This window comes from Nycticebus coucang, chromosome 1 (assembly GCF_027406575.1).
Source record: "Nycticebus coucang isolate mNycCou1 chromosome 1, mNycCou1.pri, whole genome shotgun sequence".
Classification (NCBI taxonomy): domain Eukaryota; kingdom Metazoa; phylum Chordata; class Mammalia; order Primates; family Lorisidae; genus Nycticebus; species Nycticebus coucang.
Window position 1 is genome coordinate 24,332,033 of NC_069780.1, and position 11,146 is coordinate 24,343,178.

Sequence of the window (11,146 nt, forward strand, 5' to 3'; positions counted from 1 at the left end):
ATCAAATATAAACTCACATTTTGGCTTTTGTATATAATCATAAATCATTTACTCAGCAAATGTTTATTGAGTTCCTATTAAGCACCAAGCACTGTTTTAGGAGTTTGGATTATACAAACATACAGCACATTCAGAGAGACTTGCCCCTCTCAGGGGAATAAACAAAGATTCCCACTAGTTTATATTTTACCTAGAAATTTAAGCCATTTTCTGTATAATTAGATCAAATAGTTAATTTCCCCAAAACTGCATTCTTAGGGATTTTTAGTGCTAAGGTTTTCTAGTAAGTCTTAGGAATGTGAGGTTAGATAGAAGACTGTAAAACAAAATGTTTCTTTGATAAAACACACACTTTTAAGTATTTCCAATTTACAGAGAATTTGACTCATTACATGCCACATGATTTTGTAATTTATTTTATGTATATAAGTATAGTGTGTATGTCTAGAACACAAGTATGTTATATCCTATCTACCACAGAAACATGTAGAGTTAATTATTTTGGAAATCTTAATGGATTTGTTCAAAATTAGCCTTGATGTTTTGGAAATTAAATTTATGATTTTGTAGATGATTATAGGTTCTGTTTCTTTCAAAGCAAGTGGTCATTAATTAATTAACTGATTAGCTATTTCAGAAAGCTTTTATTCATCACATTGATATTCAATGTTAGGTATGAAAGGAGGCTTTTACAAATGAGGAAACCACTTCCCTGATCGGAGGCACGTATAGCCCACCTAGAGAGGTAACATAAACGAAACAACGTGAGGCAGTATGTCCAGAAAGCACAAAAAAGAATAATAAAAAGTGAGCATAAGTGGAGAAAACATGAAGCTCTTCCTCTCAATTATTTTTAGTATGCTTCCTTATTCAGCAGGACGAAAACGTTACAATCAGGACTTTACCTGACGTCATGGAAAATCCCTGGAGGGACTAATTTGTGGTATGAAACCGCTAACTACCCTGTTTCCCCGTGTCTTATTTTAAGGTGTGCTCCCAAAGATGCGCTAGGTCTTATTTTCAGGGGACTTCTTATCTTTCCTGTAAGTAGGTCTTATTTTCGGAGGATGTCTTATTTTCGGGAAAACAGGGTAGTGTTTGGCATTACTCAAAAATTTGTAAAAAAGCAGCAACCTGGGATCTTCATGAAGCTTCTAGGCCCACAGAGCCTGACTGTGTTCACTTCTGATCAGAAAATCTCAGTTTGAAGGCTTTACAAGTTATGGGTGTTAAGAGAAAAATAATAACACAGGGAGCATTTCTTCTCTGCAGCTCTCCGAGAGGAGGAAAAGGTCACTGCGGTAGCTCAGAAAGGAGCTGTGTCAGATAGGATCTCGCAGGGATAATTGCGGCTCTGCTTTCTTCCATCAGCCTGAGAGTGGCGAGAGCCAAGAACTTAGAGCAATGGATTGAGAAAATACTATGAAATGAAAAGACCATTGGTCTGGAGAAAACTACAGTCAGTAAAAATGGAAAATAAACTTCCCTGTGTTTGGCCTTTAGCAGCCTCAGAGACTTCAAATAACATTTTACCAAATTGCTTTTCAGTCCTTCATAGTGGTAATGCTTTTTGGGAGAATCACTTGCTAGTGTAAAATCTGTTAGCAGTTGTGAGACAGTGTAAAAAGGGATAGAGGATATATTTTTCTTCTTAACTGCCACTTAATACAATAAAATTTGGGCCAAGGGTACATATGAATTTTAAAAGTTACTATTGATTTTCCCTGTTGCTGAAGTGATAATGTTTGTGCTCCAGAAAGTTCTTTATTTGGGTCAGGGTTGCCTCAAACAAACTTATTTTCTTTGGCCCACTTATTGTTTTCACAGGGCTCAATTCTATTACTTGAAGAATTTAACATTACTCTGGGTTTTGGATATTATTTATGCTAGATGGTTTTGTATGTAGGGCACACAGTTTAAAAGGGTGCACTCTGTAATATTAAATGATATGACAAATGAATGCTGAGAACAGAATTTAAATTTGAAAAAACTAACATACTGACAATTGACAAATGGCCCAATTAACATTACGGACATTTTACCAAGTTGAAAAATTAGAAGTGAACCAACAAAAATGTATTTGTATTACAAGCAAAGTTTAGAACTTTATGAAAATCATTTTTTCCCCTCTCTGTTTCAGGAAAATGACTTGAGATTATTTTCCTCAATTGCTAATTTACGGTGCTTTAAAGAGAGCGCAGTTAATGTGTGATTAAGTGCCTAATGATTTAGGTGGGATTTTGCAAAGGTTTTGTACAAAGTGGATATTTACATTTGGGAGCTCTGTGCTATTCAATCAGTCTCTTAAGTGTCTGAAAGCAGGGGTTTCTGGGGGCATAGCTATTGCTCCAGGGGCTGGACAAGTGTGTGCATTTGAGACCTCAAGAAATTCTTTGTTGAATGTATGGGTGAAGGGCGTGCAAATTAATGAACATAAAATATCAAAATGTGTCTTGTAACATGGAATAATTCTTGATGGAATATCAGTGAAATCAGTCCAGGATGATGAAAGCCAGTTTTACCAAAATGACATGAGTACACTTGACCATGGAACGTGAAGAGAAGATGTTATGCTTCTCCCAATCATTTTCTACCTTTAGCTTTGAGGGAGGAAAGAAAATAATAATTAATAAAACATGTTCTAAAGATGAATTTAAATTCATTCGTGTATCTTCAATCATATGAACAGACAAAGAGAAATAGTTAACATAAAAAGGAGCATATTACTAGTTTTTGTTACTTTTTATTTTGGAAAATTGCTTCTAGATAGGAAAAGCGACCAAGAGAAAATGGAAATAAACAGGTGAACAGGTGTTTCATCCACAGCCAAGCTTCATTGGAACACAGTTGGAGGTTTTATTTCTTTCGTCAAAATTGCTCATTGAAGATCAGTTGTTTAATTCATTCCTTTATTTATTTCCTTATTCCTTTCTCCCTCTCTCCTTTCCTTCCATCCTGTTGAAATGCAGACAAATGGAAATTATATAAAAAGATTCACACGTGTCTAAGGGACTTTGTTAGAGAGGTGCCCACTTTACTGGATGCTAAGGAAATGGGCCAGGAAGCTTCGGAGATCTGTTGCCCTGCAGGTAACCTTTCCCTACCTCCTTTCCGTTGCTCATTCCCTTCACTGCTGGTCTTTGCTCTCACACTTTTACACTAACCCTGACACATCTGCCATGAATGACAAATGCTTTTCTCGATGCTCCACATTTTCTTGGTCTTTAGATTACCATCAATGAACAGAGAATCCCCTCGTTGTTTTATTAGGATTATCCAGCTCTGAGTCTAAGGGCTATTATAGTATTTTCAACAATCTCGTATTAATGAGTCTAATGCAAAGGCATGAAATACTGCTTTGCTGTTTGTCACACTTCTCAGAGCCATGTGCTCCAGTAATTTCCTCATTCTTGAGGAATACTTCCTTCCTGAAATAATACTAGATACCCTAGAAAACATCAAATTGTGGTTCACCTTGTTGGCGCTGCCGAGCTTTCCTGGAAGTGCAGCTCTGATAGCTTGAAATGACCTGAGAGCAAGAGAGGAGTAGAATCAATTCTACTGCTGCTGCTGAAAGTCTTCTGGGAATTATACCTGAGTACAGAAGTGCCACGCTCTTTTTAAAAACTCAAAGGTTACCATAGTTAAATTATATTGGGCTGCTGGGTGCCAGAATTTTCAAAGCAGATTCATCTAAAAAATCAATATAGACACAAGACATTTATTGCATTATTCCATTATACATCCATACCTCAAACATTTAACATGTTGTCAAGAATAATACTTTGAGCTCTTAAACTTTAACCAAATGTAAAAGCAGAGACCCACAGAAAATTAAATCTCCAGTGAACCAATACATCAAATTCATTATTTTTATTCCCAGCCATTCCAATGACTCCATGAAAAGAAAAGGAACATATTCAAAACATGTGCTCAATAACAGAAGGATTTTTAGAAGAGTTGCTGAAAATACACTAGCACTAATTGAATGAAATGTCTTAGCTGATTTAACAACAACAACAAAAAAGGAAGGAAAGGAGTTACAGAAGGCGGCTTTAGGGAAGGAGTTATACAAGGCGGCTTTAGGCGGCTATAGTTCATTCCTGACAATGTTTGCCTTTATGAAATAGGTCACAGAACAGCCATATAGTTTAGAACAAGGTAATGAAGTAACAATAATGAAAGTGGTTTGATGGTTAAAAGGATAGGGTCAGTTGTGAAATCTGAGTATTAGTAACAATAGTTTATAAGGAATTAAGGTCAGTGAGTGCCTAAAGTGTGGTAATCTGTGAAAAGAAATCATGTGCTCGATAAATGCAGATTTTGCCGATACTGTCCATTAAACAATATCAGAATGCTTGCATAAAGAATAGACCATTCTAAAAAAAAAAAAAAAGAATAGACCATTCTATCATCCAGATAAGATCTTAGGCTTTTAAAAGTCTCTCTTTTGCATCGATTTTCTGGAACTTTTATATTTATGTAGAATAGGTGTGAACTAGATTAGAGGAGCCGTGCAAAGGTAAAAGCAAAATATTAGGATAAAAAAGCATGTATTGCACCATGATCTCATTAAATATTCACTAGGCTATATTTAATTATTAAGTTTCACTCCATAGATTTGTCTAAATATTTGAGCTGGATAAATCTTTTATTCCAAAATTTTCTACATCAAATAATATTGAAAAATATGTCCTGTCAACTAGCTAGAATTTTTAGGACATTTTTATGGCTCAATTTCACTGTATAATTGTAAGTAGATGTCAGAAAATTAGGTTTTCAGCAACCCCATTTTAAGCTAAAAATGACATTTCTAACATAAGACTTGGGGTCAATATACATGCCACCTGATTTACTATCACTTTTACTTGTATGCATTTATTTTAATTAAATTTGACACTGGGGCTAATATTTAGAATATTGAAAGCTGTGCAAATGCCCCTTTCCTGAATAGTGCAACAAAGACCGTGATATTATATTCCTGTACGTCTTGTCCACATGAAAAAAATATATTGGAGTATGATAAAAAGAGATAAGAGTACTATATTACAAATTTGAACACAATTTTTAAGAATAGTAGTGTTGCTACAATGGTTTGAAAGAAAAAGAAATTTCCTTTTATGGGTAATAAGTCCACGTTTGTTCAGTGAAGCAGCATCAATATTTTGATAAGAGCGAGATCCGATATGAAATTTTAGATGACCAGCAATTCATATCAAACATTATGAATTTTTGAGCAGAGTATTTCTCTTGCCAAAGTTAATACCTTTTTTGATTTGGAGATGCTCAGGACTTTTGCAAAAGTGAAGTTGCGTGGAGCTGATGGCATAAGTCAGTCCATCAAAGTTCTAGGTTGTGAAAGATGTCTAAGTAACACTAAAAATCATTCTCAACTGTCAATTTACTATGACAGTCATTCATATACAAAGTATACTGCATGGCTACCAACAAAAGTCCACTTGCCTAATCATGTACGAAGGAAGGGTCATTCTCTTGGTTTTTCAGCCATGTCATTTTTTTCAGCCATGCATATTGTATACAGAAACATTAAGGAACAAGGCCTGAATCTGGTAGGGGAAGATTAGAAGATTACGTGACTAAGAAATTTGTTTTTTAGTATTTTACCACATTAGTTGACTCATCACGTTAGGACGAATTTAGTAAAGAAAAATGTACTTTGAGGATATCCAGAAGTAAGTTTATATTTGCTTAGGAGCTCAGAATTTCTTTGCTTTCCTGTAACTTATAATTTGTTGTTTTTATTTTCTTTATTTAGTAAGTCCCATCATACTGAAACCAAAGCTAGACAGTCTGTCGTTTCAGAAAGTGGGAGGAGATCTCCCAGTCTGAATTGTGAAACTTGGAGGCAAGCTCTCTGTGTGCACTGAGAGAAAAAATGTGTAAACAAATAGGATAAACAAAATAGAAGGCGACTCTGAGAACTCTACCCAACCAAAACCACATGATGACTCACTAAGTTCTTTTACATGTTATATATTTGAGCATACTGAAATAAACCCTAAATTATATTAATTTTTTAATACACAAGTAAAACTAGGTTTGGGGGATAATTATATCAAATTCTCCGTATCTCCTACTCTCCATGCTAGCCCTATTCCATCCTCCAGGTGCTTCTTACTTTTGTTTCGTTATTCATCTCAAATGTCAATCCACCTTTAAATCTCCCATGGTATTCTTTCTCACTCTTGCACGGAGCTCTTTCCAAGAGTCAAGCATCATGCTATGTGTTTTATATACCTTTGTCCATTGAATCCCTAAAAAATATCCTGAGGTTGAAAGTATGCTGTTTTCTAAGTGAGGAAACTGAGAGATTTGATTACTTGCTCAAGATCGGGCATAAGTAATGCATGACCTCAAGTCATTCAGATTTTAAAACTTAACGCAAAGACTGAAACTTTTGATATTTAATTCTCTAGATTGTCCAAGAGATCACTTTACTTCATGACAGCTTCAGATTAGTCACCTCTTTTCTCTAGAAGTACTTTCTAAGTACTCCAGGTAAACTGTCAGCAGGAGAGGAAACAATTAAGGGCATGGAAATCTCGGATTTAAGCTGTGTGCAATTTATTTAAAGTCTCTAAGTCTTAGTTTGCTTACCAGTATGGGAGTCACAATATTCACTTCATGGGTCACTGTGAGTATTAAGTACAAAATCACATATAATAGTACTGGGATATAGTAAGGAGGGGGGCTTTTTAGAAATGAATTTTTATCCTATTGTTGTAGTCCTGTACTAGATAGAAAAGAAGAAAATAGAGAGTTTTAAAATGTAATTGAGATAAATGACGGATACGTGGGTCATTTTAGGACAATTGCAATCCATGTTAAAGATTATGCCAATGAATGTAATACATATGTGTAGATATGTATTTGTATATGAAAATACAAATATATGATATTAAAAATAGAAATATATGATAATTCATGTACATATACATTATACACACATATGTATTACATTCGTACACACATATGTATATGAATGTAATAACGTGTGTATATGTATATGAAAAATTTCTGGGAGCAGGTGATTTATCATATGTTGAAGTGAAATAAATAATATTTGAGTTAAAGGGTATGGGATCTAAAGGACAGTCAGGAAGCTAAACAGAATAACAAACTGGAGGGCTCAAATGAAAACTAATCTACTATTTGTTTAGTGCTTTCTAGATGCCAGGGTTTGTTCTAAGAACTTTCTGTTAACTCAATCCTCACAACAACTACGTGAAAATGGAGCTATCCTTGTTTCCCTTTTTACAAGTAAGGAAGCTGAGCACAGAGATGCTGGTTACTTTGCCAAGGTTCACAAATCTAGTTAGCAGTCTGTCCAGGATTCCAAATCCAGGATGTCGAACACAGACAGTCTGGTTCCAGGACTAAGGAGCTTCCAGAGAGGCACTTAGCATATGCTGGGGAGGGGAGCAACCACTGCAGGAGGGCTCTTCGGAGAATGGCTCAACATTCAGCACCAGAGACTGGTGCCCCTGGTACTGCTAATTGAGGGTCAAGCCCAAGTGCTTTCTGTTCAATTCCTAAGAATCAGAGGAGCTGAAACTTACCTTTGAGATGCAAACCATGACTGGGAATTTTGCTGCCAGGAAAGGATAAATGGGTTGGATTAAAGAACCGAGTCTCACCTTGGTAACCACCACACAGAGTAATGAGGAGACGAGGGGATGAGCAACAAACGGAAATCACAGGATGGGAGTCCATGGAACTGGGGTCAGGATGAGTGTGAGGAGGAATTTAAAGAGCAGGAAGAAGATTCCATCTAAGATTCTGGAGTGATATACAGATGGAAGTTTGAATTAACAGAAAGGAAAGAAGGGAGGGTAGAGAAGCAAGGTGTCATTCTGAAATTTTTAGTCTGAGTAGCAGGTGGGCGGAAGTGCTTACACGAAACTGAGAAAGTATAATAATGAAGGTGAAATGAAGGAAGTTCTGTTTTCATAACATTGAGGTAAGGGCAAATTTCAACTCATTTATGAAGTACATTTTCCTCTGAACAATTTCTAATATCAGAGTTAAGTATTTCCAAATACAAGTTTTAATGAATTACTTATTGACAGAACGTGAATAACAAAAATGCTTGAAAGAGCATAAGGAAAAGACATTGAGTTTATTTGATGTGAGGGGCAAAAAGGTTCATGTGCGATACCATTTTTACACACTAGTCCTGTGTGTGTGTGTTATGTGGGGGTAGCGATTAATTGTATCATCTCCAAAGAGGAAAAATTAGAGGGAAGAAAGGTATTAAATACTAGGCCTGAATATTATGAAAATGAACCTTTTGTGTGTATAGCACCAAAAATGAAATTTCTGTCTGGCTGGAATATTTTAATGAATGGCAGGGAGAGTGACCTGTCATAATCTTGTTGCTAAGTACTGTGGCTCTGATTTCATCGTTTTCCTCCTGTTGCTAGCTCACATCCACAGCATAAAAAAAAAAAAAATCCATACACAGACATACATGGCTTTTTTGGTGTACTTAACATATTCTAAATGACTGCAATAATAATTATGTGACAATTGCTATTTATTATAGAATTAAAGGTACTGTGTTATTATTTTTAATGTTGAATGTAGCACTGCCTTGCCAGAGGAGTTACGCTGAAGCTTGGATTCTTGGTTTTGCACTGTTTCATTTTCCATATCTCTGGAGCAACAAGCATGTTCTGCCCTTTTCTGCTCTTTTACTTCCTCCAAGTCTTGTTGCAAATACTCAGAATACCCAGTCTTATTTAAGGGAGAATAGTGCAGGAAAGTAAGATCAAGATACAGATAAAGGAAAATCTAGGCATGGGTGGCCTCTTTAGATATAACTTACTGGTGATTGAGACCACTCAGAATTGTTTGGCGGAAGGAAAAGGAAAAAAAAAAAAAAACCCTCATGTGATGAACGGGTGTTGACTTTTACACATCACCTACACAATCTCGGTGCTTTATTTTCTAATACTGCTTCAAGATGATTGGTTGATGAAGCATACACATGTAAGATATTCTGCAAATTTCACATTCTCCTGTTACAGACTGATTCCTAGTCCATGTATTTAAATTATAGTGTGGTCCAGAGCTTTAGATATCATCTGCTTATGCCATAAAACAGCATTACTTGTGCATTAGTTGGCCTCTTACTGGCTTTGCAAGGATTAGTGTATGAGTAGAGCCTTTATGGGAACAGTGTGCTAAAAATGCTTTTCTGCTTTTTTTCTTTCCTTCTTCATAACCTTCAGTTATGCATCTGGAAAGTGGCCCAGAAGAGTGCTGGCCCTGCTGGTCTTTCTTGTCAGTCTTACTGGGGGTCAAGCTCCAGTTATCTAAAAAGAGAAAAAATTCCTACCTCCCGACCCTCAACCATTAAGACACAAGATTCCAGACTGACAGTAAAGCCCCACTTTTTGAACCTGTGTTATTCTATTGATGGAGTTAGAGTTTTCTTTTTCCTTCTTTTGTCATAGGCAGCTTTAGAGATGCTTATTTATACATTTTTAAAAACCTTGTACCTTTTAGCACCACTATGTGACTATTCCATTCTGTCTTTATCTCCTGGTAACATCCTTTGAATTTTTCATTTGGTTATGGCTATGACTTTTCCTGAATAATATAAAGGTGTGTTTGCCTATAGGGTCACAATAATAAAGGGCATCCTATCCCTTTCTATACGTCAACTGTTACTAGTCAAAGCAGGTCCTCAGCAAACATTGTTTTGATTTATTTTGTTTATTTTTATTTTTAATTATTAAGAGTATATAATAATGGTATATTTTCATAGGGTATATATGAAATTCGGATACAGGCATACAATAGGAATTCATAAAATCAGAGTAATTTGGATTTCCATCAACTCTGACTTTTTGTTATTTGTTTATGTTAGGCACATTCTAATTATATTCTTTTTGTTACTTTAAAATACACCCTAACTTATAGTCACTTTGCTTTGTTATCAAATCTTATTCATTCTAACTACCTAACTATATTTTTGAATTGATTAACCATCCCCACTTTATCCTGCCCTCCCTGTTACTCTTCCCAGCCTCTAATAACCATCATTCTTCTCCCTGTCTGCATGAGATGAATGGCTTTTGATATTTAGTTCCCACATATGAGTGAGAACATATGAACTTTGTCTTTCTGCACTTGTCTCATTTCACTTAATATAATGTTCTCCAGTTCCATCCACATTGTTGCAAAAGGCAGCATTTCATTCTTTTTTATGGCTATGTATACTTCCACTGTGTATAAGCACTGCCCTTTCTTGATCCAGTCACCTGTTGATGGACACTTAAGTTGAACAAATCTTGACTATTGTGGATCATGCTGCAGTAAACACAAGAGTGCAGGTATCTTTTGGATATACTGATTTCCTCTCTTTGGATAGATACCCAGAAGTGAGATTGCTGGGTCATATGACAGTTCTATTTTCAGTGTAATCTCCATCCTGTTCTTCATAGTGGTTACACTAATTTACATCTCCACCAACAATATATGAAGGTTCCCCTTTCTCCACATCCTCACCAGCATTAGTTATTGCCTGCCTTTTTGATAGAAGCTGTTTTAACTGGGGTGAGATGATATCTCATTGTGGTGTTGATTTCCAATTCTCTGATTACTGATGATGTTGAGCATTTTTTCATATACTTGTCAGCCACTCGTACATATTCTTTTGAGAAACATCTATTTGGCTCCTTTGCCTCTTAATCAGATTATTTGATTTTTTCCTAGTGAGCTATGGGAGCTCCTTACACATTCTAGCTATTAGTTCCTTGTCAGATGAGTAGTTTGCAAATATTTTATCTCATTCTTTATATTGTCTTTTCACTTTGTTGATAGTTTCTTTTGCTGTACAGAAGCTTTTTAGCTTGGAGTGATCCCATCTGTCCAATTTTGCTTTGGTTGCCTGTCATTTGGGGGTGTTACTCAAGAAATCCTTGCCCAGGTCAATGTCCTATAGTGTTTTCCCAATGTTTTCTTTTCATAGTTTCAGGTCTTAGAGTTAGGGCTCTAATCTATGTTGATTTTAGGTTTGTATGAGGTGAGAGATGAGGGTCTAGTTTCATTCTTCTGCGTGTGGATATCCAGTTTTTCCCAGTATCATTTGTGGAAAAGAATATCCTTTCCCCACTCC